At 35.9% G+C, this 27,126-nt stretch overlaps 1 long non-coding RNA gene across 1 annotated transcript; it reads left to right on the top strand.

Moving 5' to 3' along the window:
• The first annotated feature begins 3,744 nt into the window (after window positions 1–3,744).
• LOC113778853 lies at window positions 3,745–6,655 on the top strand. The gene is made up of 3 exons (XR_003469337.1): window positions 3,745–4,235; window positions 5,580–5,639; window positions 6,526–6,655. It is a non-coding gene; the product is annotated as an uncharacterized LOC113778853 (long non-coding RNA).
• The last annotated feature ends 20,471 nt before the right edge of the window (window positions 6,656–27,126 follow it).

The raw sequence follows: 27,126 nt of genomic DNA, 5'->3' as shown, positions 1-27,126 counted from the left end.
AATTTTCTAGGCCGTTTAGTCTCTTTAGATTTGAGTTGCCTTTTGAAAGTCATATTTTATTCTTTTGTACTAGTACTTACCATGGAAAGGCGTACGATGCGTAGTCGAGCCTCACTGGTGCATTCCGTTTACTCGATTTTAAATGTGAAACCTTCAATTGGTTTACTTTGATTATTTTAGGGTTTCTTGGCGATTAAAGCCAACCTGAAGTGAAAACTTTTGAAGTATCTGTACTTGAACGGGTGAGTGTACCACTCCCCTCACTTGTTGTTTAACTCGGTTTCTGTACATGCAATCTGTGATAAGAATGTCTGAACTATCGGCTTATTTTGTTGGAGACGAGGGTGTACTTTATCACACTCGTTCTCTTGTCTGTTCATATGCCAATTTTGGTGCGAATCTGTATCTGTTATCTGTATCTGTATCTGTATCTGTTATCTGTATCTGTATCTGTATCTGTTCTGATGTCGTTTGGAAATTGGTATCCAACGACCTTTCTGTGACCTCTGAGCTCAACACCTGTGGCTAGTTACTCGAGTCGGGCCGGCAAGGGCCTGGTCGATTAGATAACGAACCACGGTAGTCTGTTTTGGGATCTTTGGGTATTGAGACCCTTGATTCCGGTATACTCGAGTATTACCATTTCTGAACTGATTGGAGTTCGAGCCCGGTAGGGGTATGTGAGGTGGAAGGAATCGGAGAAAGTGGAGTCTACGGTATTGGTTACTCCTTTAGCGTTGACGGAGTGTCAACTATTATTTCGATCAAGCTTCGGTGAAGCACATGGGAATTTGGCTCCTGAGAGCCACCTGTATCCTTCCTATTTGAATCATTGGTTCTAACTACTTTACTTTACATCTGACATGTGTACCTGATTTGTTAAATGTGAAATGCCATGATTTTACTGCTATATGTCTGGTACCTCATTGAGCGCAAGCTCACCCCTTTCTGTTACCTTTGTTTTCCTTACAGGGATTTTGGAACTGTGATTTTGAAGCCGAGTTGAACTCGTTTAATATACTTTTGTATAGCTCCTCAATGGTTGGAAACCCTAATTGTACTTGTTCTTTTGAAAACGCAGCCCTAATTGTATTTTTGTGTAGTATGAATATCTCGGATTGCACTGTATCTGAATTTGTTCAAGACTCCAATGTAAATATTTGTAGTTTCCGACTGTTCGTTTTCTTTGGATCTTATCGCGCGTACTATGTTGGGTTTGTGTGAATCGACTCCGTAGTTCTGGCGAGAGTTGGGTAGGCGGTCCGCCGAACCCTTTGGTTCGCCTTAGGGGGAGGTGGGGCTGTCACAAATATGCCAAAAAAAAATCTGTTTTTTAAATAAAATAAACTATTAACTTCAAATCCACCTCTAAGCACTAAATACTAGTGGTCACAAAATCTTAGTGTCTTTTAATATATGTATCTCAAGACACTAACTTTTTCATTATACAAACTACATATCTTAAACATTTCGAGGAAGTTTACTATAACTAAAGGTGTCAAAATGGGTGACTTGAGCAGGTTAAAATAGGTAATGGTTATAAGTGAATTAACCTATTTATATTCATTTAATTATATGGGTATAAATGGGTAAGTCAAAAAATAAGTTAGATAATCTATTTACAACTCATTTATTCTAATATTTTACAAACTCATCTAAATTTTTTTGTAAACTAAATTATCAATTTATACCACCCTTTATAGTTTGCACCTATTATTAATTTTAAATATTTACTGATAGAACCCAATAAGTCTAATTACCATTTTTCCAATCCGTGTGCTATGTCGCAAAATTATATACCATTTAATAATTGAACAATAAGAATATTTTTGCTGTGCAATAGGGAAAGTATTTGGAACCATGAAAAAGAGAGATTAAACAATGATTGACCAACTTATGAACTTGAAACTGATACCATGAAAATACAAATGAAAAAAGGGCAAAAAAAAAATCTCCAAGTGTATAATTATTCTTTATCGTTAAGTTGAAAACTGGCCAACAGATTCTCCCACCTTTCCACTAGGTTCTCCACTTGCTGACGTTTAGTCAAAGGTGATGAAGAAATTAGGATACCATTGCTGAAGACAATTCTAAATAGATGTGATTGTGAAGATAATTTTAAATGGGTTATCCAATGATACTCATTTTTAAATGGATATTATTGGCTAACCCATTTATATCCATATATAAAAACTTAAAATACCCATACTCAACTATTCATGAACGAGTATGGATCAATTTAGCTAAATGCATTTTTGTTTGACACCTATAACTATAAAGGTTGAGATGTCAAAAATTAGAAGTTCTAAATTTAGAATCCCCTTTTTTTTTTTTTTTTTTTTTTTTTGTTGTCAACACAGGGGTATCTGGGGGTAGCGGTCTGGGACTGGATACCTGACACCGCCATTAACCCCAACTAATCCCACTGCGCCTGAGAGAGCGGGCCCCACCGAATCATCAGGAATTTACCCCGGCTGCCCGAGCTCGGAATCGAACCCAGGCCCTTCTCACTCAATGGAGCTACAAGGACCGCCCGAGCAAACCGTGGGGGGCAATTTAGAATCCCCTTTTCCCTTCATGGTTCTCAACCCTTACTGTTTAAAAAAATAATAGGACAAACAACTTCAAATTCTACGAATACAATTGCTAAAAGAATATGGGTGGCCAAATCTTAGCCTAATAGAGATCGGGCATCAGGCATGTAAGCTTCTACTAGGCTTAGCTTAGGGCCTTAGGTCATCCGGACAGCATCAAGCTTTTATGTTCCAGACTCACAGGCCCAATTGATGGTAGAAAGCATAATCACAAGTTTGCAAAGATAGTTTTGATATAAGATGGGCTCCGCGTCAACATCCAGACTACATTCAAGCTTTCTTGTAGTCACTCTACGGACCATGTGTAGAGTTTGGGCAAAATCAACGTAAATTGGACTGGATCCACTACCTTTTTGGGTTGATGACAACTATTAAGAGTAAATTGTACAATTAGAAAGATGATGGCTTTGTCCAAAGGTCTAGTTTATTACTGCAGATTTGTGGTAAAATTCATCTTAAAGTAGAGAGTAGTATTTGCCATGAATTAGACATGATCTTGAAGGTATCATAACTACGTTCATAATAAAATTGTTCAACTGTATGGATTTGTGACAAATACTTTTTGCCAAGAAAATACCATAGCTCCCGATTTCATCACCAAAAATTAGTACAAATATAATTGATGGTTAAAGTACACTATAATACAAAAAAGAATTTTAAATTCTCATTTAAGATTATTTTCTAACTCTTATTTTGATGTAATAAATTTGATAAGTTTGTGTAAGTATGCAGAAAATATAGTGTTTGTCCTTTTCATATTTAGTGTAGAAAACAAGGTGATAAACGAAGTAAATATGAGGACCCGAAAATCTGAAGGTTATTTTCATATTTCTTTTCATGTTAAATTCTTTGCATTCAATGATTTCGTCCCTTATTATGTTTTTCCAATTTATTGCATGTTGCTTTTTTTTTTGGGGTGCAAAGAGGGATAATTGGGTAAACAGGGGGCTAAGTGAGTAAACAAGAGTTATTTGTCCAATGATAAGCCACCATTTGTCAATCATCTACCCAATTCTTGACCCAACAAGCACCCAAGTTCCATTTCACAACAATTCCTCCTTTTCCTTCTTTTCTTGTTTGCAGCTGAAGCTTGAGAGATTCTTGTTCCTTCTTCCTTGTCTTGCAACAGAGAGAGAGAGAGAAAAAACTTTTGTTCCTTTTCCCTTCTTGCAACCAAGAGGGCCCAAATCCAGCCTTTCTTTCCTTGTTTTCTTGTTCCCCTTGTTTCCCTAGAGGAGAGCTGAGAAAGAGTGGAGAAAGCTTGAAAAAATTCTCCTCCTTGAGCTGGAAAATTGAGAAACTTGAGAAGCATAAAAGAGTAGCCCTTACCTCCTTCCATCTTTTCCCAACAAATCAAGAAGAGAAAAGCTCCAACATTCCAAGCTTGTTCCAACCGAGAAATTGAGTGGTGAGTAAGCAGTTTTGTTACTTTTCTAAGTCTTGAAACCGAGGGGGAAACTTGAGGGGAGCTTGAGGGATTTCATCCATGACCAATTTCACAACCAAGGGGAAAGTGCTTGAGAAAGATTGGAGAAACTTTGCTTCATCCTTGTTGTTGCAGCCCCGAGAGAGAGGAAAAGATTGGAGAGCTACCAGCCTTGATTCTTCAATTTCCAACTTCAATTTCTTGCGGAAAAAGAGGTTAAAAGGGCTGTAAATCCTTCCTTCTTCCATGTTTTTTTAAGCTTTAAGGATCTAAGTTGAGGTTGGGCAGAAAAGAGTGAGTTTTGGTGAAGAAAAGTTTCAAATTTTCTTGCTGGAAATTCTGCTTAGCTAATGACAGATTTATTGTGGTAGTTGATGACATATTTTGTGAATTTTTTGGTGAAATGTTTGGCTAAAATAGGTACGCACCAGAAACAGATTTTTGCTAATTGTTTCATTTTATGTTTGATATATTACATGTTATGTATTTAGTATTTTCAAACAAGTTAAAGCTTAGAACTTCAGGTGACAGTCACCTCTGGACAGTTTTAGTAAAATGATAATAACTTAGTGTAAAAAAATCGAATTTGAGTGCCATCAATTGTGTTTGAAACTAGACTCAGAGAGCTTTCTATGGTATAAAATTTGAGCTGTGGTCCATTTATATATGCACCAGAAAATTGGCAATTTTGACTGAAAATTCTGCTCTCCACAAGTAAAAACTGGAATGTTGTAGTAAATTGCGGCTCAATTTGGATCAATTTATGAACTTAATCTCTTTGAGGTGTCTTCGAAAGATTGTTAGTGCTTCGAGTCTAATTTTAATGGGGCAAGTTATATGCTTTTTTGACATTTATAACTCAAGTTATGATTTTTCAAAGGAACGATACTTGCTAAAAAATTCCAGTTTCAAAGGTACTCGAGTGCTACGAATTTCAACTTTCCTTGCTGAAAATTCATGATTTTAAACTCATGATTGTATACTTTGAGATTGATGGATTTCTTTACTAACAACTAATGCTATATGTTTCTTTCTATGCCGGATGTGAAAGATATTATGAGTTTGGTATTTTGAACAAATGAAAAGCTGGATCTTGACAAAAGTTTTGAAAGTGTTTGCTAGGAATTGTGTTTGGCCGAGGGAGAGAAAGAAAGGATTTTTGTGTCTATTTTCAAAATTTGGTGGTGACCTTGGACAAATTTGTTCTATATATTGTATAAGACTTTACTTTCACATATATGTGTGATTTATTAAGCAAACACCAAGTGTTTTAAGTGGAAATAAACTCACCTTTCGAATTCCGTTTCTTGATGGTACACTTCTAGTTTTGGAACCGAGAGAAGGGATGAAATTTTGTCCAATATTCTTCAAATCCCTTGGCCATAATCGATCTCTTTTGCTCCTATACCACTGACAACTATTGATTAATTTGCACGTGATTTTTCCCTTGTTTTGAACACGAAAATCTAGTGATCTTTTGAATGAGTTTTTGGAAGTTGACATGTCTCAAATGTGGTAGTTTGAAATTGTGAACTTTTGATATATTCTTTTGGTTTTAGGACTTGAAAGTGGGCGAGAACGTGAGCCCGGTACTGGAATGTGAAATTCTCATTATATGGGTGAGTGTTCCAATTGCATGTTCCATGCTACTTGTTGATCAAGTATGACTTGTTGCTTGAATTAGCTTATTATTGCATAGGCGAGTATGTACTTTATCGCACTCGACCTAACTTTACTAAATAATGCTTAATGTGCCTAGTTGATTGATACCGCTTTATGTCTTGAATTGTAAATGCTTGAACTGCAAATGAATAGGCAAGTGTATATTTTATCGCACTCGACCTAATTTAACTGAACTCTTGATATCCTATTTATAAGTGAACTGTTTGCAAGTGAACTGATATACATGTGCATGACTTGAAAGTCGGTTGGAGATGTTATCTTATCGACTATACTCACCGCTTTGGATCCCAAACCCCACTAGCTAGTTAGTCAAATCGAACCAATAAGGGCTTGGTCAAGGAGATTGACGAACCATGGGTACTGTTTACTGTTATTCCACTGGATTGGATTCACTGAATTTGGTATACTCGAATATTACTTCTACTGTTATGTTTGGAGTTCAGGCCCAGTAAAAGGTTGAACGGTGGATGGAAATTAGAGATAAGTGGTACTCTATTGGACTTGTTACTATATTCCTAAGGTTGATAAAGTGTCAACGGATCCTAAACAAGTTTCTACTGAATTGGCTCGCAAGAGCATACTGCTGCTACTGAATTGGCTCGTAAGATTAGACTGAATTGGCTCGCAAGAGCAAACTGTATCCTTTTACGTGAATATGTTATTGAATATATATTATTAAATGATTTATCTGGATATTGCTTGCTTCATGAAATATGTGATCATGCCATGATGTGAATTTTATAAAGCCTAATAGATGGTTTGTTGTTTTCTTAGAACCTCACTAGGCTTTTAATTCATCTCGTTATTTGTTTTCCTTAATAGGGTGCGGGGATAAGAGAGACAAGAATAGTAATGGTTTGTAATAGAGTATCTTGAGTTTGTATTTGGCCGACACTGTATTATGGTACTAATCGTTTAAGTTCTTTTCCTTTGGTTTGTACTTTGGATTGAATATTTGGACTATTTATAGCATGTAAATGTTATATTGAAGGATTTTAGTGTTATTGATTTGAAAATGTTAGTGAGTGAGTCTTGCCGAGAGTTGGACAGGTAATCCACCAAATCCTTGGGTACGCCTTAGGAAGAGGCGAGGTCATCACAGTAAAATTAAACAAGAAAAGCTTGACATATTGGTTTTTGTTAGGATAATTTATTATAACCTGTATATCTCTACTTAATTGTTTTTGATAACATTGAACTCTTAGATCAACATTTGATTTTAAGATCTAACCTGGCTTTCTCTCAGTCACTAGGTCAATTTTCAAATTATTTTTGGAAAGTTTTTGAAAAATGTATTTTGTGATAAAAATTAACTTTCTATGTGTTTTCTAGTGTCAGAGATTTGTTTCTGGATTTCTATGATGGCCAAATGATATTCTAAACAAGTTAAAGATAGTTCCTTAATGAAAAGATTCTAACTGATTTCTTTTGAAATTTAAGTCCTTACTTTTTAGAGTCAACTCCAGATTTAGTTTCTTATCTTATGAAAGAATCTAATTGATTGATTCTAAATTTAAAACATTCCGTTAAGTTTTCTTTATGTCTTGATTCATTCTTTGACTTGAAGCAATATCCTTTTTTAACCAATCTACCACAAAGCTAGTGATACTTCCAATCACTAGTTTGTTCAAAAACTAATTTTTATAAAATGATATCCCAAATAGGTCAATCTAGAGCAGGAATGAATAGGTTGAAATGCTAACTATGGTAGCCTTTTAGATAGTTTTTCAGATAAGGGCTTGTTTGGAGTTGTAGTAACTTATTGAAAAGTGCTTTCCTAATAGATACTTTAATAAAAAGTACTTATTAACTGCTTAAGTGCTTTTAAATATATTGTTTGGAAACATAGTTCTATAAGTACTTATTGTATTGGATAATGTGTAATTTAAAAATCTTTAAAAGTGTTTATCTCTTTATTTGGTTATAAAATGATTAAATTTGATGTTTTATTTTTTAAATCATAAAAGCTACTCTAAAAGCACCAAATTTGAGTTTTTGCTAAAAGTGCTTTTAATACTAAAAACTCTACTCCTAATTTTATGGGATGATATTCATCAAACATGTTAAAAGTACTTTTGCGTTTAAAAGTGTTTTTTTTTTTAATCAAAAACACTGTAACCCCAAACGGGGCCTAAGCATTCTTTTTACGTCAATTCATATTCACATTTCGGTAGCTGGATAGTCCTCCTCCCAAAGGGGTCTTTGATATGCTTGAGGAGTGTTTGTAAATTTTCTTTGGGTATCAACTGAGGAGGGTTCAAACTAGAAGTGGCAAAATGGATACATATGATTGATAAATGGTTTTAGTTAAATGAATAGTGGATTAAATTGATCCAATCCTGTTAAAATCAATTAATAAATGAATCTAAATAGAAGCCATTTAAATGGGTGGTGTAAAACTATGATCAGCCATTTATCCATTCACTCTCCCAAGTCCTAAATTTAACATCCAAATATTTTTTTCCCAGAAAATTAAGATTCCGAGAGTTCTATGTTTAAATCAACTAAAAACCTTTGGGTAAAAGTACTATCAAATGCTTGTGCTTGTACTCTATTTCAATTGTTTGTAAAGTATATTCAAATTATTATCTCCAAGAAAATCTACCTACTATGGTCAGTTTAGCCTTTCATCATTACTTTAAATATCATCCTATAAAGTAATGAACAATTAAAAACTTGACCCCATTATTATAACTTTTGGGTGAATGAATACAACTTTACAGTGAAAAGAAGTGAAACTTTTAAGAAGCTGTAACGTTTTAGAAAAGCTTTAAGTTGAATTAATAGTTTCTTATCATACGCTATTTACCTTGATTCTAACATTATAACCTAGTCGAACGGAGAGTTTCTTATCCATTCTATGCCTTGATTCTAAGAATAGCTGGCATCAATCTTTCTTTAAAATTTTGAAAGAGTGAAACCATATTTGGGAAAGTATGTAAATACAAGAGGTACTCAATATGAGTATATGTATTTACTTGACAAATTAGATGTCTTTTTTTTTTTTAAGGGATGGGTGGTAAAGTAAGAGGGATTGTAAGTGGGAGATCCCAAATTCAAGACCTTCCACTTACAAAAAAAAAAGGTGTCATTATGTATCTTAATCATTGTTGTGGTGACACTTGTTAGAAAATTCCTTCATATAAATAAAGAATAAAAAAAATTACTTTGATACTATATGTTGCATTATCGCTTCTTTCTTACTTAAGAATGAGTAAATTTGCAGCCATTACTATATAAGACTTTAAAAAAAGAAAAGAAAAGAAAAGAAAACGAGGAGAGACTAAAATATAATTTTGAAAAAGGTCGAAGAAGTCTAGAAACTGGAAACGAAGAAAATGCAATCAACGCTATTGGCAACTTAACGTATGAGGAAGCTATGAAAGAAAGAATAGGTGGTCCCACAAAATTCCATTCCACTTTTCTATAATATTTGCAATTACAATGTGTGTTTTCCCTTTTTTAAATTAAGTGGATATCTATGAATGCCATAGATAATCCATTTGAATCCACCAACATAATTGGGTTTAGATGATTTTCATTTAAAATTATTGAATTTATATGGATCATTCAAATTCATTTAAGGTTGGTTTATATGGATGGATTGGTGGATATGGATTCGTTTTGCCACTTCTAGTTCAAACTATCATTTCATTGGATTATTTGGTCTCTAATTTATGTTTCTTGAGAGATGAAAAAGGGGCTTCGGTCTAAGCAATGGAGGATGTTTTTAGAGCATTCTTAGTTAATCTTTGGTGCAATTTTCAACTTAAAAGTTCCTTGTGGGAAGATTTCATGAATTACTTAGTTGTTTATCTTGTGATGTACATCTTTCACATGTTTATTCACTCGTAGAGTCAGATGCTTCAGGTTAGAGAGTTACTAATGGAACCTCAGAAAATATTAACCAAATAATTCACACAAACTATGATTAAAAGAGTCGAAACAATTGGAGACTAATTGATAATCTGGAAAAACAAGGAGCAAAGAAGAAGATTAAAGATTTCTCGAGGCCGTAGCACTCAACTGACGTAAAGTAGCAGGCAGACAAAATTATATTTATCAAACTCTTATTGACTTCTCCTTACATCAAACAATGAACCAGAGGGTCTTTATATAAATCAACTACTAACAAAATCCTATTGGGCTACCAAAACATACTAATAATCGGAAACCATAATAAAACAATAAAATAAGTAGTTTCCCAAAGAAATAAATTAATCCTAAAAAGACTTCGTTAAAATTTCTACATTGCATCTCTTAAACTAGTGTCTTCAAACGTTAACATGCCAAGGATGTTCTTCAACTTAAGAAATAGCTCCAGCTTTGACGGTGTCGTGAAAATATCTGCCACTTGATATTCACTCTTGCAATAGTCAATAGCAATCTCCTGATCTTGAACTAGTTCACAAATGAAGTAAAACTTGATGTGAACGTGCTTGCTCCATCCATGGAATACCAGATTCTTTGACAACTTAATAGTAGACTTGCTATCACGATAAATTTTGGTAGGACAAACTCATTCATGTCATAGAAAACCAAGCATTCTTCTCAACCATAATACTTGAGTAGTACTATGTGCAGCTGTCATATATTCTGCTTCGAGGATAATGCCACCACCTGTTGCATGTTAGAGGACTGCAAAAATACACCATTGCCTGGATAAAAGGCATAACCTGATGTATGCCTCCTTTGAATCATGTCACCAACCCAATCACTATTAGTAAAGCTAACAAGACTAGAATTATCAGCATATAGATAAAAGATACCATCAGATCGTGTACCTCTAATGTATCTCAAAATTCTCTTTGCCAATGTGATTGGCGTGCAAACTCTATAAAGCTACTAATCAACCCAACCCCAAAAATGGCGTCAAGCCTTGTTGAAGTAAAGTATTTAAGACTTCCTACCACTCTCCTAAAATTATTGGCATCAACAAATTCAACACTGTCATCCTTCATCAACTTAACTTCTTTTCAATTGGAAATACAAGCTTAGCTGAATCTATTTTAAACCTCTTCAATATTTCATTTGCATACTTCTTTTGTGTAATAAATATTCCACCATCTATTTGAGAAACCTCAATGCCAAGAAATATGACATTAATCCTAAATTAGTTGTCTCAAAGTAAATAACCATAACCTCCCTGAACTTAGAAATTACTTTAGGATTATTGTGAGTAAAAATTAGATCATTCACATATAAGTATATAATAAGAATATCACCACTAGGATTGAATTTGATATATAAAGTATGCTCATATGGACATCTTTGAATTCTATTCTCTATAAAGCAGAATTAATTTGAACATACCAAGTTCGAGGAGTTTGTTTAAAATCATACAAAGTCTTCTTTAACCTGTGGATTTTATTTTCTTGGCTTTCTTTCACATAACCTGTAGGTTGCTCAACATAAACTTCTTCCTTAAAAATAACATTCAAGAAAGTGGACTTCACATCCATTTGATAAATCTTTCACGAATTATTGGCAGCAATAGATATTATCATACAAACAGTATCAATTCTGGTGACAGTGGCAAAAACTTTAAAATAATCAGTACTAGCCTTTTGCTTATACCCTTTAACAATTAACCTCATCTTATAACGATCCACTTCTCCATTTGGCTTATACTTGGTCATATAATACTTGGTCATATAGGTCCATTTGATACTAATTGGTTTCCTCCTAGGTAGAAGAGTAGTTAGCTTCAATGTCTTATTTTTCTTAATTGCATGGATCTCTTCATCCATTGCTTGATTCCAATGATCATTTTTGACATCCTCCTCAAATGTAATTGGATCATAATCTATAAATAAAGCAAAATTTATAACATCTCCATCGGACAGATTATTATCATCACCAATAGTATAATCATTCAAGTGAACTGCCATGTGACATTCTCGTTGTGGACGAATGGATAATTGTACAAGGATTGACTGCATCCCAGAATATGAAGGATCTCTAGTAAATTGTCTGGATTGCTCTATTTGTTGATCAGAAGAATTACCTTCATCCAAACATGACAACATCGATGGATGCCTTGGTGTGGAATCTAACCTTGGTGTAGAATCTAACACTTACTTAGATCAATCCCAAACTCCTTGCTCATCAAACGTGACATCTTTGCTAATAATCGCTTTTCCAATGTTTGTATTAAATAGTTTGTAACCTTACAAACCTTTGATTTCATGTCTATAGTAAAAAAAAGATGCACTTTTTTGCCTTGTCATCCAAATTCTTCATGATAGCATTTGGGACATTGGAATAGGCAAGACAAGCAAATATTTTCAAATGAGAAATATTTTGTTTCTTACCAGTCCATAACTCCTATGGTGTCTTCCCAAAGTTGCATCACGGAAGAGATCTGTTAGAAATATAAATAGCACAAGAAATAGCTTCTGCCAAAAAAATTTTAGGCATATTTTTTGCATCATTGATCTCACCATATCTATTAAAGTACGATTCTTCCTCTCTGCCACTCTATTTTGCTAAGGAATGTATCTGACTATCAGCTAGTGCTCAATTCCATATTTTCCAAAAAATCATCACAGATAGTGAATTCAAAGCCTCTGTCAATTCTCAAAATTTTAACAAAATGGCCACTTTGCTTCTCCACATATATTTTGAAATTCTTAAAAATATCACAAGCAGTAGATTTATTCTTAAAAAATATACAATGAAGGTAATAAAATATTTACTACCACCATTGAAAGATATCTTAACTGAGCACATGTCCAAATATATCAACTCCACCGGGTGACTAGCCCTCTCAACCTTCTCTTTTATAAAAGGATTTCTGTGTTTGTTTTTCAAAATACAAGACTCGCAGTGCTTAGCAGAAAAATCAATAAAAGGTAACCCATACATCGTATTCTTCTCAAACTCCCAAAATGCATGTGTCGCAACCAAATATTATAAAAAATAACATAACTAAAGTAAGCTAAATCATGAAAATTAAGTGATATAGACCAAAAATGGCTAGCATTCATGTATACCTTTAATATTAATTTAGACGATCATTAATAATAGTACCAATGCTATATTTAAACTGTAAATCATATTCCTTCTCAGAAAGTTGCCCAAGATTGGTAAATTATGATAAAGACTCAGTGCATAGAATATATCAGAGATAAGATTAGATTTACCATTGTTCAAAATAATCCCTATTTTTCCTTTTCCAAGTACACGCACTCTTTCATTATTACCAAGGGTCTGAAAGTTTCATCCAAATCATCAAACATATTTTATCACCACACATGTGGTTGCTACAAATAGAATCCAAAAACCAATTATTTTTCTTATTTTCTTCCATCCTTGAGTTAGAAAATAATATGGTTTCATCCTTTTCACCATTATTCCCTGCGATATTAGCATGCTTGCATTTATTGTCAGAATTGTACCAACACTCATGTTTATATTGATCAATTTTTTGCAATTATAGCATTGAATATTATGTCTACGAGAATTATTATTAGTTTCTAGGTCACTATTGGAGTTATTATTACCTCTTTGTTGGTAAGAATTGCCTTTGCCTCGACCTCTAAAGTTGCCTCTGGCTCAACCTCTAAAATTGCTATCTTCCACAGTCTCATCCGCTTCCTCTAAAATTTTGGTTTAGTTGATTTCAAACATCACCCTTCCTTTTGGAGTTATCTATCTGCACCTGCAACGCCTTTTTCACCAGTTCTTTTCTTGCACTATCTTTCAATTTTTCATTAATGCTTTGTTCATAAAAAAATTAATGAACCCTGCAATTCTTTAATGGTCATGGTTGAAAGATCTTTTGTTTTCTGAATCATAGCCACCACATGATCAAATTTCATGAGTAAAGTATTGAGGGCTTTTTCTACTAGTACCTTATTACTGAGATCATGGCCATCGAGTTACATCTTTTTTTTATGCCAATCAACTTGGAAAAAAATGATTCATTGATTTCTAATTTTTCCATGATGAACAACTCAAATTTCATCTTTAATATCAGTAGATTATTTTTTTGGACTTGCAATTCTTTAATGGTCATGGTTGAAAGATCTTTTGTTTTTTGAATCATAGCCACCACATGATCAAATTTCAGGAGTAAAGTATTGAGGGCTTTTTCTACTAGTACCTTATTACTGAGATCATGGCCATTGAGTTCCATCTTTTTTTTATGCCAATCAACTTGGAAAAAAATGATTCATTAATTTCTAATTTTTCCATGATGAACAACTCAAATTTCATCTTTAATATCAGTAGATTATTTTTTTGGACTTTGTCAACTCCTTCGAATGTCTTTGCTAAAATATTGATTGACTATTTTGCAGTCTTGACGTTAGCAATATTTTCAAAAATCGAGGCATCAATTACCTGTTAGATTTGAGACAATGCCATACTTCCTTGCTTCTTGGCGCTTGCATCATCATCTGCAGTATTTTCTTCGTAAACAAAATGAAATAAATTATACGTCTCAAAATGGGTTTTCATATGAGTTTTTTAAAAAAGGTAATCTTTCCTCCCAGTGAGTTTTGGTAATATGCAAGTAACACTGGTTCATATAATTGCTGCAGTTGATGCAACCATGTCTTTTAATAAACGTAACTCTAATACCAAGATGTAGACCCTCAAAATTTATTAATCAAATAATTCATACTAACTATGATTAAAAGAACCAAAGCAATTGGAGACGAATTGATAATTTGGAAAAACAAAGAGCAAGAAAGAAGGGAATGACTTCCCGAGGCCAGAGAACTCAAATGACATAAATAGCAAGCGAACGAAATTTTATTTATCAAATTCTTGCTGACTATTCCTTACATTAAACAAACGACCTAGAGGGCTTTTATATAGATCAACCACTAACAAAATCCAATTGGGATTTCCAATACATGCTAATAATCGAAAACCACAAGTAAACAACAAAACAAGTTGTTTTCTAAACAAAAAAAATTAATCTTAAAAAGATTTGGTTTAAATTCCCAAAATGCTGACGAGTCTAATGGTAGACTAGAGTATTATGGTCATGAGTTGATGTTGCCACTTCTCATCAAGTCACAGGTATTATTTGTTACGAAGTTTGGGATCATAATTTGTTGAATCAATAGTTGATCAGAATTCGTCAAATCAGTGGCGGCCAAATGAGGTTGTTTCTGACATTTAATAGGTTACACCTCCCTTTTTAGAAGGGAAAGATTTCATCGTTTAGATAGGAAACAATTCGGGGTGGTTCTCAATAACTTCTACATTTTAGCTTGTAAGGACTTCAAGGGTTTTACTTTTGCTTTTGGGAGATCATGGTAGAAACATGTACCTTTTGAAGGTATTTTTCCTTATGATGCATCTATTATTGAACCACTTGCCTTTTGATAGTTCCCTTCTTAAATTTGGGTTTTGTGACGACCTCACCTCTTCCTAGGGCGTATCCCAGGGTTTAGCAGACCGCCTGCCCAACTCTCATCAGGACTCACTTACTCAGTATCACAGATAAATGGTAACTTCAAGAGTAAAAGAAACAGTAGTTCTCAAACTTAGAATAAACATCTATACATATGTTCAACCCAAATGTTCATACATACCCAAATGTAACAAAAGATATAGCCTCTAGTCAAAACCCTAACCCTAAATGAGCTTTAGTGCTATTACAATTATAAAAGCCAAAAGGTCTATACATAAATCCAACCCGTCCTAGTCATACGCTCGTGCTGCTCGCACCCCCTGTAAGAAAAACAAAGCTAATGGGATGAGCTACAGCTCAGTGAGATTCCAAATATCATGCAGCAAGTATCAGTCTCAGAGCAAGTAAGAAATGGAACTAGGCAATCAATAACAAACAAATCAAAACAAATAGCATTTCAAGTGGAAGGATACATTATTCTCGCTTGAGCCATTTATCTCGCCATCGTTGACACTCCATCAACCTTAGAATACCTTATTAGGATCAAGTAAAACACCACTTCATGCCATCTTCGTCCACCAATCATTGCCCTTTATCGGGTCTGCACGCCAGTCCAGTACTAGTAGGGTAATATTCGAGTATACCATGGCCATAACAAGATAAAGGACCCACGGTTCATCGGTTATCTCGACCAAGCCCTTGCTGGTTCGATTTGACCAACTAGCAGATGGAGATGGGATCCCAAAGCAAGTCTAGTCATTGAAATAATACTCTAATTGACTTTCAAGTCATGCACAAGCATATCGTATCACAGGTTAACAAGTCGGCATGGATTCAAGCAAGTGGCGTCGAGTGCGATAAAGTACGCACTCACCCTTTTCAATGACAAGTCAAGACATCTAGTAAGCCCAATAACAAGTTACATAGTCCAAATCATACAATTGAAACACTCACCAATAGTTCACCGCTTGTCAAAACCAAGCACAGGTTCGGACCCTTGTCCACTCGTAAGGTCTGTGATCAATTATAATGGCAAAATGCAAGTAAATAAGGTTTTCAAGATGCACTATCTTTGCTTAGTAATGCTAAAAGAAAATCAAGTAAATGAACTTATGCTCTTGGAGGAAGAAAATGATTAAAATGTCTAAATTTTAAAACCCCATATATATACAACTCAAAAATCGGTTTGGAAGAGGCTGTGACTTCCTCCATAAAACACGTAATTTGGTGAAAATTTTCAACTTGTACGACATCCCTAGATTTGCCCTAAGTACTCGCAAGTACCCTAAGCCTAGGCCATCCAAAAATCACAGCCCTAATTGCACTTTTTCTCCCTCAAACTACACGAAACTGAATGGGCAGCACCTCCCATGTTTTTACCTATTTTTCCGCCAATTCCAAGACAATAACTTCACCAGAAAATAGCCCCAAATCAAGCACATAATTATAGGAAACAAAGGGATCTTATTTTAGGCCTTAAAACCACTTAAATTAGGTGCATATCCAGCACAAAATCACCATAATATCCAAGCTAGAAATCGAAACTCTAAATTGGAAATTTGGTGCTAAAGTTGGAAAATTCTATTTTAAAGCTAAAAATTCATACTAAAGGTAGAAATCTTCATATAAATACTCTCAAGTCCATACCAAAACTAGATACTCTCAGTCATGGCTGAAAAATGCAAACCAAGGCTGGAAAATTCCTATGCTAAGCTGGAAATTTATCAACAAGGCTAGAAATCCCTCAAGTAATGCTAAAATTGCATGTATAAGTTGGAAAATCTTTATGGCAGGTTTACAACTCATAGTAAAGTTGAAAATACTCAACAAGAACTGGAAATAACCAAGAAAAGATGGAAATAATAGCTCACAACTTAAAACCACAAAATCAGCCACAAAACCTCCTATAAACAAGCCAAAACTCCAACCAAATGCAAGATTAAGGAGATAAAGTAACTCTCAACCAAGAATACTTCTATCCTTAAGATGAACAGCAAAATAAAGCCTACTTTCTCCCAAAATAACTCCACTCCAGCCCATCTTCCTTCTTTGTAGCAACTCTCTATGGATTGGTTTAAGATTGGAGGTTGATTTCCCACAAGTTTTGGCTAGAAATCAAAGTGGAATTGAAGAAGGTTTTTCTCCCTCTCTCTTCTCTCTCTTGGCCCTCTTGAGCAAGAAAAATCTAGTGAGGTTTGGTTGGAAATGGAAAATAAGTGATGAAGAAAGTTTGGGTCAGAGTTGGCTTGAATGGTTGACACTTGTCACCTTCCATTTTTTTTCCTTTTCTTTCCTTTCTTTTCCTCTCTTTTTGGTCAAAATTTTCAGCCAACCCCAAGATAAAATTTGGGAAAGAAAAATGAAAGAAAAATAAGAAAACTAGGGAAAGAAAGTCTTAGTTAAGTGGTGTTTTCGACCGATAACAAACGTCGCGAGTCGGTTCAAACCTATTTCTTTGCCTCTCTTATACTTTTGTTTTAATTTAAGATTCACTAACTAACTTTTAGCACTTTTAATTACATATTTCCCCTTACTTAATACCCATTATTATCCATCGAATTTAGTACACACTTCACCAATTAATCACACTACCACTAGGCACCATAAAACCTCTCAACTCTATTATAAAAGTGAAAAAAATAAAACTCTCGACTCTATTATTTATTACAACTATTAAGGAGAGTAATTTAGTAATAAAAGGGATTATAAAATAACTTATTCAAAATAAAAAATTATAAGAAAATATATCCGAATTTTCAAATCCTCACACACTCTCTCTCTTAAGAGAATTTCGACCTCAAAATTTATTTTTTTATTCGTAAATAACTCAGGATATTTCTTTTGCATATCTACTTCTAACTCCCAGGTCGCCTTTTCTATCCCATGATGACTCCACAGAACCTTAACCAGTGGAATTTGCTTGTTTTTCAAGTCTTTCATCTTCCGATCTAGAAGTCGAATAAGCCGCTCTTCATAGGCCAAAGACTTGCCAAGTTCAATATCCTCTAGTTGCAGGATATGGGTTGGGTTTGGGTGATATTTCTTAAATAGGGATACATGAAATACATCATGGATTCGAGACAAACTCGCAGGCAACTCCAAACGATACGCCACCTTTCCTATTCGTTAGAGTATATTGGAGGGACCTATGTATCTTGATTGTAGTTTTTTCCCTTTCCCCACCTTGATCTTTCCTTTCAATAGAGTAATCTTAAAAAATATTTTATCTCCAATTTCAAACTCCAAATCCTTTCTCCAATGATCGGCATAATTCTTTTGACGACTTTGGGCCGTTTGAAGTTTCTGATGGATTATTTTTATTTTTTGTACGCTTCCTCAACCCATGTTATCGTTGTTGAGTATATAATTTTCTCTCTCGATTATTTCATCCTAGTGGATCGGTGATTGGCATTTTTGTCCGTAAAGCACCTCATACGATGCCATTTGGATAGAAGCGTTGTGACAGCCCCACCTCCCCCTAAGGCGAACCAAAGGGTTCGGCGGACCGCCTGCCCAGCTCTCGCCAGGACTCAGTCGTTCACTTCAACCCTCAAACAAAACCAGAATAAACCCACAGGATTAAACATAACGATAATCCAAAACTTAAAGCGAAACTTATATACATTTCTATCTCAAAAGGGGGTACAATTATCGAATATACAAAGGTTCTCAATTCGTCATACATCCAGCCCGTGCCAAGCACTAGGGCGAGGACCATTACAAAATCAAAGAACTACACTAGGCTAGTCTATACAGAGCTCTCGTCCTGGCTCGCCGTCCCCTGTTAAGGAAAACAAAACTAAAGGAATGAGCTAAAAGCTCAGAGAGGTTCCGAACACAAAAGCAAACAATCAGTCCAATACATTAAACATGGAGTATCAATAATTCAAAAAATATTTACAATGGAAAGCGATAATAACACATTCATTAAAAGGATACGGGTTCACAGGGAGCCATTCATTCTCCTGTCATTCCCCTTATTCCTCCAATCATTTGAAAATGCATTTTTGTAAGTAAAACCCTCGTTAGCACTGCCATTCGGTCATTCATTTCATTCACCCCCTCCTGGACGTTGGCCAGGCTCCACTAGAATACAAGGTAATACTCGAGTATACCAAACGTTCACCCAGGGTCACCATATCACCCGACCGAGTCCGCTTCTGGCTCGAGTCGATCGGTAACGAAGGGCAGGGCCCAGTTCAGCCAAAAGGCTTACATTCATTCACAACTAATCGTTCAATCATTGAAAATTTCATTTCACATTCATTTAGGTCGAGTGCGATAAAGTACACACTCACCTATAAAACTCATTTTGGCAATCATTGAACACATTTAACATGTTAACAATCATTCATACAAGCCATGTAATCAAGAACATATAACAAACAAGAAACACTCACCTATTTACACAAACTAATGTCCAAAATATCCTACCGGGTCTTACCCTTAGTCACCGAGAAAATCTAAGATTCCACGAGAAAGAGTATTACAGTTTATATAGCAAAACAATTAAGTGAAATCGAAGAAATCTAGCAAATAATGTATAAAGATGACTTTATAGTGAAAAGAGGGTATTTGGATCGGAGGACGGACATAATGAGGGTTTTATAACCCAAACGAAAAATCAAACTCAAAAAGGCTACAACATTTCCAACGGAAAACACTTGAACCAAAAACAAGTTGGAATCCAACTAGATCGGCTTTGATGTGGTTCAAAATCAACTCATATTCAATTAGCTATGATAGACTAAATGTCTTGATAAAAATCATGTGAAAAGGAGGTCAAAACTACCTTACTTTCACACTTAAAACCTCACTTAAAAGTTGTTCACTTGTGGCCGAGAAAACCCTAATTCATACCTCTTTATTTTGGGAAGGAGTAAGTAAACATTTGGAGTTTCAAACTGAAGAGGTGCCATGTTTTAAAAGGGTAAAACGATCATGATATTTGCCAAATGAAAATATACAAGTTCAAATAAAACTTAGCCCTCGAACCCCTTTTAAAAGAACCGATGAAATTTTCAATGAAATACATCCAACTTGGCACAAAACACATTTTCAAAACCACTTTAACTCATACACATTACAAGAAAATAAATGGACGGCATTTCCCCTAATTTTCTTCACTTTCACCCTACAATCAAAAACCCATTACTCATAGCAATTAACCATTATCACATATACGATTAACAAGCAATAAAACACACTCAATTAGGCCACAATACCCTTCAATCAAAGCCAATTAGAAACTTAAGAGCCAACTATAAGAAAACCCCCAAATTGAAACCCTAAAACCGGAGATTATCCCCACAAGCGTAAATTTTCACAATTAACACATAAAAGTTCCATTTACCACCATTTAGAGCTATCAAATCAAAGCCAATCCATGACTATCATATAAAATCGGAAAAATTCCCAATAAATTAGAAAATGGTCCAACTTGACCTAAAACCATGAGATCATCCACAATTTAGCATCTTTAACCCTCACAAGCCACCAATATACCATTATTAAAACAAAATAAGAACTTTCTTAGCAACTCACCTTGCAACTCAAGAAAGGTAGGAACTTAGACCTTCACTCCCAAAAACAACTCCACTATCACCTTTAACTCACCTAAGATAGCACTTGTACGGAGTGGTTTGAAAATCCAACGATTAAAACTCAAGATCTGAGTAGAAATAGAAGTTAGAAAATGAAAAGCTTTTCTTGGTTTTCTCTCAAAGTGGACGGCTGAACAAGAAGGGGAAATGAAGATATTTTGGCCAAAAAGTGGGATAAGAAGGAAGGAAACAGTCGGTCAAAGCTGCTGACCGGCTGTGACATGTCACAATCCGGCCGGATTCTTGGCCGGATATAGGCCAGAGAGGTAAACAATTTTTTTTCAAAAACTCACAACAATCCGGCCAGCAATCCGGCCAAGAACTGGCCGGATTTGGCCCTTCAGCCTTTTCACAAATTTTTTTCCTCTTTTCCCGAATTCGATTGCCACTCTCAACCGTACTTCGAGCACATACACACATATACATATCTCACACACAAATACACGTAACAACACAATCGTCCTTTGTTTAAAACAAATGATTAGCAAATTTTCACTTAAAAGGGGAAGTGAGAATAAACCAAAAGGCTGAGAAAATATGGAAATTTTTAGGGTTCTCACACTCTCTCCCCCTTAGGAAATTTCGTCCTCGAAATTTTACCTTCATTTGCCTCAGACGAGGCCGGAATGGCTTGGTTGTCTAACGCATAAGCTTTTGCCGGTACACTTGTTCGTTTCCCTCTTTCGTTCGCTTCATTTGATTTGGCTCCATCCAGTTGCGGAGTACTACCTTCACGTGACTGTCTCCTCGGACAGTTGCTAACTTGATGATCCCCACTTCCGCAAATCAAACACTTCCGCCCTTTCCGCCAACAATCGTTCTCGGTGTGATTGGCTTTTCCACAATAGCCACAAGTCAAGTGAGAAGCCATCTTTTGACTTTCTTGAGAAATTTCTCCATGCCCGATTTGGCTTCCTTTTGTAGACCTTTCATCTACCGCCCCTAATGTCCATGGTGGGCGGGATAACTGGTTCACTTTCTGCGCTTTAGAAGGTGCTATCGTTTCACTAAACTCTTCCAATCCACTGCCCGCTACACCCCTTTTCCGAGTTTGGGAGGCTTTTACCTGTGCTTTTGCCTCCTCAATTCTTTGAGCTTTTTCAAGAGCTTCCGTAAAGGTATTCACTTGCGCCGCCGCTAACGCCTCTTGGATGTCCAAGTTCAATCCCTGTATGAACTGTCTTACTAGTCGCCGTTCGGTGGCTACCAGTTCCGAAGCAAACTTGGATAATCTTGTAAATTTCGTTTCATATTCGGCCACACTTAGCGTTCCTTGGCGTAGCCCAATAAACTCCTCTTCTCTCCTCTCTTGGACTAAAGGTGGGAGGTACTTCTCGTTAAATTCTCTTATAAAGTTCGCCCATGTCCACACGGTTTGTTCTCTTTCCCACTTCGCTTTAATTACGTTCCACCATGCTCAGGCCGGTCCCTCAAATTAAAACACCGCAAAGTTTACTTGTCTTTGCTCAGTGTAATTCAAGGCTGTAAAAATATTAACCATGGCCTCTAACCATTGTTCAGCGATGTCCGGATCAGGCCCTCCAGCGAATTTTGGAGGTACAAATTTTTGGAACCTCTCAAGAGCCTTATCCTCGCCTGTCTCAAGGTTTTGGGGTTGATTCACGGGCATTTGACGTTGTTGATCCACCAACCTTGCTAAAATGTTTGTCATTTGTTGAATTACCGTCGCCATTTGGTCCCCGGCTTCAACCCTCGGTCCTTGTTCTTGTGCAGCTGTTGTTTCCCTTTCTTCTCTTGGCTCTTAGGTCCGCTTAGTCCCACGGCCACGACCACGTCCGCGACTACGTCTTCCCTCCATATAGTTTTTTTTCCTCTCTTTTTCTTTTCTTTTCCAAAAGGGTAATGTAATGAATAAACGAAGTAAATTGGCTAAAATCACAAAATCCAACATACCAAATACACAAATAAACGTATACACACATAACACACCATATATCAAGGAGACAAATGGTCAAATACACACATACATATCAAATTAGACAGATAGTCATATACACAAATACACAAACTAATGTCATGTCATAACGATAGAAGGGCAAATCAAAAGAAAAGGCGATATCATCCTGGTCTCAGTTAAAACCCCGTCCGGTCTCTCACGTCACTTACTATCCAAACTAGATGTCCATGGATCTCTTGTACTCATTCTGGCCAAACAAAGCCTGTTCTTGTTCCCAAAATACAAATCTCAAATACTTAACATCGCCTCAACTGTAGTGTACTTGGGCACGAGAATCCGAAATAAGACAATTCACAACTCGAGCTGGCCAGTCCCAAGAGTAAACTATCTACAATCGAGATTCCTACCGATGTACCTGTCTATGATCCTCAGATACCACGAGAAAGATTTAAGACCTATAACATTCATAATTCATAGCTTATGCTCGAACGAGCACTGAGTCCTTCTTACTTATTCACCACATAGCCCAAGCTCACTCCGCGCAGAGACCACGCGAAGCAGGCTTTGATACCAACTGTGACAGCCCCACCTCTCCCTAAGGCGAACCAAAGGGTTCGGCGGACCGCCTGCCTAGCTCTCGCCGGGACTCAGTCGTTCACTTCAACCCTCAAACAAAACCAGAATAAACCTACAGGATTAAATATAACGATAATCCAAAACTTAAAGCGAAACTTATATACATTTCTATCTCAAAAGGGGGTACAATTATCGAATATACAAAGATTCTCAATTCGTCATACATCCAGCCCGTGCCAAGCACTAGGGCGAGAACCATTACAAAATCAAAGAACTACACTAGGCTAGTCTATACAGAGCTCTCGTCCTGACTCACCGTCCCCTGTTAAGGAAAACAAAACTAAAGGAATGAGTTAAAAGCTCAGTGAGGTTCCGAACACAAAAGCAAACAATCAGTCCAATACATTAAACATGGAGTATCAATAATTCAAGAAACATTTACAATGGAAAGCGATAATAACACATTCATTAAAAGGATACGGGCTCACAGGGAGCCATTCATTCGTTCGTTCATTCATTCTCCTGTCATTCCCCTTATTCCTCCAATCATTTGAAAATACATTTTTGTAAGTAAAACCCTCGTTAGCACTGCCATTCGTTCATTCATTTCATTCACCTCCTCCTGGACGTTGGCCAGGCTCCACCAGAATACAAGGTAATACTCGAGTTTACCAAACGTTCACCCAGGGTCACCATATTGCCCGACCGAGTCCACTTCTGGCTCGAGTCGATCGGTAACGAAGGGCAGGGCCCAATTCAGCCAAAAGGCTTACATTCATGCACAACTAATCGTTCAATCATTGAAAATTTCATTTCACATTCATTTAGGTCGAGTGCGATAAAGTACACACTCGCCTATAAAACTCATTTTGGCAATCATTGAACACATTTAACATGTTAACAATCATTCATACAAGCCATGTAATCAACAACATATAACAAACAAGAAACACTCACCTATTTACACAAACTAATGTCCAAAATATCCCGCCGGGTCTTACCCTTAGTCACCGAGAAAACCTAAGATTCCACGAAAAAGAGTATTACAGTTTATATAGCAAAACAATTAAGTGAAATCGAAGAAATCCCGTAAATAATGTATAAAGATGACTTTATAGTGAAAAGAGGGTATTTGGATCGGAGGACCGACATAACGAGGATTTTATAACCCAAACGAAAAACCAAACTCAAAAAGGTTACAACATTTCCAATGGAAAACACTTGAACCAAAAACAAGTTGGAATCCAACTAGATCGGCTTTGATGTGGTTCAAAATCAACTCATATTCAAGTAGCTATGATAGACTAAATGTCTTGATAAAAATCATGTGAAAAGGAGGTCAAAACTACCTTACTTTCACACTTAAAACCTCACTTAAAAGTTGTTCACTTGTGGCCGAGAAAACCCTAATTCATACCTCTTTATTTTGGGAAGGAGTAAGTAAACATTTGGAGTTTCAAACTGAAGAGGTGCCATGTTTTAAAAGGGTAAAACGATTATGGTATTTGCCAAACGAAAATATACAAGTTCAAATAAAACTTAGCCCTCGAACCCCTTTTAAAAGAACCGATGAAATTTTCAATGAAATACATCCAACTCGGCACAAAACACATTTCCAAAACCACTTTAACTCATACACATTACAAGAAAATAAACGGACGGCATTTCCCCTAATTTTCTTCACTTTCACCCTACAATCAAAAATCCATTACTCATAGCAATTAACCATTATCACATATATGATTAACAAGCAATAAAACACACTCAATTAGGCCACAATACACTTCAATCAAAGCCAATTAGAAGCTTAAGAGCCAACTATAAGAAAACCCCCAAATTGAAACCCTAAAACCGGAGATTATCCCCACAAGCGTAAATTTTCACAATTAACGCATAAAAGTTTCATTTACCACCATTTAGAGCTATCAAATCAACGCCAATCCATGACTATCATATAAAATCGGAAAAATTCCCAATAAATTAGAAAATGGTCCAACTTGACCTAAAACCATGAGATCATCCACAATATAGCATCTTTAACCCTCACAAGCCACCGATATACCATTATTAAAATAAAACAAGAACTTCCTTAGCAACTCACCTTGCAACTCAAGAAAGGTAGAAACTTAGACCTTCACTCCAAAAAACAACTCCACTATCACCTTTAACTCACCTAAGCTAGCACTTGTACGGAGTGGTTTGAAAATCCAACGGTGAAAACTCAAGATTTGAGTAGAAATAGAAGTTAGAAAATGAAAAGCTTTTCTTGGTTTTCTCTCAAAGTGCACGACTGAACAAGAAGAGGAAATGAAGATATTTTGGCCAAAAAGTGGGATAAGAAGGAAGGAAACAGCCGGTCAAAACTGCTGACCGGCTGTGACATGTCACAATCCGGCCGGAATCTGGCCTGATATAGGCCAGAGAGGAAAACAATTTTTTTTCAAAAACTCACAACAATTCGGCCAGCAATCCGGCCAAGAACTGGCCGGATTTGGCCCTTCAGCTTTTTCACAAAATTTTTTCCTCTTTTCCCGAATTCAATTGCCGCTCTCAACCGTACTTCGAACACATACACACATATACATATCTCACACACAAATACACGTAACAACACAACCGTCCTTTGTTTAAAACAAATGATTAGCAAATTTTCACTTAAAAGGGGAAGTGAGAATAAACCAAAAGGCTGAGAAAATATGGAAATTTTTAGTGTTCTCACAAGCGTGATAAATATTATTGTAGGCAAACTCAACTAATGTCATATACTGCCTCCAACTTCCTCCAAAATCCACAATACAGGCTTTTAACATATCTTCAAGAGTTTGAATGGTTCTCTCCAACTGTTCATCTGTTTGAGGATGATGGATTGTACTATAGTTCAGTTTAGTCCCTAAAACCTCTTGTAAAGTCTGCCAGAATTGAGATACAAATCTAGGATCTCTATCAGATACTATGCTCACTGGTACCCTGTGCAATCTTACAACCTCATTGATAAAAAATTTAGCAAGTTTCTCCAAAGAATATTTCATATTAACTAACAAGAAATGAGTGGCCTTAGCCAACCAGTCCACTATCACGCAAACCGCATCATGACCCTTTTGAGTTCATGGTAACCCGGACACAAAATCCATCATTATGTGTTCCCACTTCCACTCAGGTATCTCAAGAGGCTGTAATAAACCTGATTGTTTTTGATGCTCGGTCTTCACTTGTTGACACGTAAGACATTTTGAACAAATTGAATAATCTTCGATTTCATATTGTCCCACTAATCCAGACCCTTGAGATCCTAATACATTTTGCCACTATTTGGATGTACAGTATATCTAGAACGGTGAGATTCTTCTAGAATGCCCTTTTTCAATTTCTCATCTTTCAGTACAACAATGCAGTTTTGAAACCTTAGAGTGCTATCAGGACCTAAATTAAAATCGGGTAATTCTCTTTTTTCTACTCTTTTCATCCACTTTTTTACTGTTGGTTCTTTCTTTTGACCCTTATTAATTCGATCCAATAATGTTGATTTTACCACAATATTGCTAAAAATAACCTTCTGTGGCTCAAGATGAGGGTTCCACTCACTAACATCCTCTAACAGGTTTCACTCTCTCATCATCAAATCTACTAGTCGAGCCTTCTGACTTAAAACATCTGTCACAACATTGGCTTTTCTTGGATGGTAATTAACAGTACAGTCATAATCTTCTAAGAACTCCACCCATCGATGTTGCCTCAAGTTTAATTCCTTCTGGGAGAATAAATATTTAAAACTTTTGTGATCCGTATATACCTCAAAAGTCACACCATATAAATAATGCCACCATTTCTTCAAGACAAACACAATAGCTGCGAGTTCTAAATCATGGGTTGGATAATTCTGCTTATAAGATTTTAACTTCCGAGAAGCATGGGCAATTACATTCTTATTTTGCATTAAGACACAACTCAATCACTCT

The sequence above is a fragment of the Coffea eugenioides genome, chromosome 7 (assembly GCF_003713205.1).
Source record: "Coffea eugenioides isolate CCC68of chromosome 7, Ceug_1.0, whole genome shotgun sequence".
Lineage (NCBI taxonomy): Eukaryota > Viridiplantae > Streptophyta > Magnoliopsida > Gentianales > Rubiaceae > Coffea > Coffea eugenioides.
This window is presented reverse-complemented; position numbering and strand designations above follow the sequence as displayed.